Raw genomic sequence first — 1,217 nt, 5'->3', positions numbered from 1 at the left:
CCTTCCTTCCTTCCTTCCTTCCTTCCTTCCTTCCTTCCTTCCTTCCTTCCTTCCTTCCTTCCTTCCTTCCTTCCTTCTTTCCTCCCTCCCTCCTCCTCCTCTTCTCCTTCTTCTTCTTTTCTTCTTTTTTTGGAGAAAATTTTCATGGTTTTATTGTACCATGAGGCATTGAAACATCTGAACAAATCAATATCTGGGTGGTGAGGCGGCTGCTTTCTCTTTCCCTTTTTTGGGGGGGTTACTAGAGCAACTTGTCAGTAGATTACAAAAAGAAGAAGAAGAAGAAGAAGAAAGCCTTTGGCATTACTGAAGTCTTCCCAAAGCATGTGCTGGGACAGTACCAGCCTCTGTCAGATGCAGCTGGTCCAGCGTGCAGTCATCACGCATGATACCTGGGTAGTGTGCGCTGTGCCTGCTCCCACGGCAACCCTCCGTTGTGGGTGGTATCTGGAGCATCTGCAGAAGTGAATAGTGTCAGGAAGCGGAGTGGGGAGGAAATGGGAAGAGCGCCCAGCTGGGAGGAGGTCAGCTGAAGTTGTGCAGGGCAAGCCTGAACTTGTCATTATTGCAAACCCAGGCATCGTTGACGTTCTTTAACTGGAACATGTGGTGGAACCCCATAATGGGGTCTTCATCGGCCTTGGATTGACCCACAACCATGCTGATGATGCAGGTGTCTGGCACAGGCTGTGGGATTTTCTGGAACGGAGCTGCCCTCCCCAGGAGTTGCTGTCTTCCCATGTAAGGCGGGATGTGTCAATATAAGTCGCGTCTAGTGGGATTCTTTCATTATCAAAGAGCTGGTGGTGATGTTGAAGGAAACTGGATCCAGTCTTGCTCCCAAATTGGCTTGTCTCACATTCTGAAGTGTCACTGACCTTGGTGAGACCTTCAGGATGGCTCTTGCAAGAGGGCTGTGAACCGCATGCACAGCTTCCCGTTTCCACCCCACTAGTCCACGGGCTGACCGAGGCCAGGGTCCTCAAGGAGTGGAAGTGACTTTGACCTCTTGCCCACTGAGCTCCGGCCTTCACAGACGCTCGGGCTGCCCAGGGGCTGGGTCCCTGGTGGTGGTGGCCGTGGCAGCCCGGTGCTGTCTGCTTGCACTTTTTCAGATAAGCAAGGAGAGAAAACCTAGGGGCAACATGGTAACCTCTTACCAATCTTTAGCATAAATACAGAGCAGAGAGAGACGAGTCTTCTCATGTCTGTGGTTG

General features: G+C 51.4%; 1 pseudogene; it reads right to left on the bottom strand.

The window, feature by feature from the left end:
* Positions 1-525: 525 nt before the first annotated feature.
* On the bottom strand, positions 526-861 carry LOC110586946 (annotated as a pseudogene).
* Positions 862-1,217: the final 356 nt, after the last annotated feature.

Source organism: Neomonachus schauinslandi, chromosome 8 (genome assembly GCF_002201575.2).
Source record: "Neomonachus schauinslandi chromosome 8, ASM220157v2, whole genome shotgun sequence".
Taxonomy (NCBI): domain Eukaryota; kingdom Metazoa; phylum Chordata; class Mammalia; order Carnivora; family Phocidae; genus Neomonachus; species Neomonachus schauinslandi.
The sequence above is the reverse complement of the archived record's forward strand: the minus strand, read 5'-3'. Positions and strand labels throughout refer to the sequence as shown.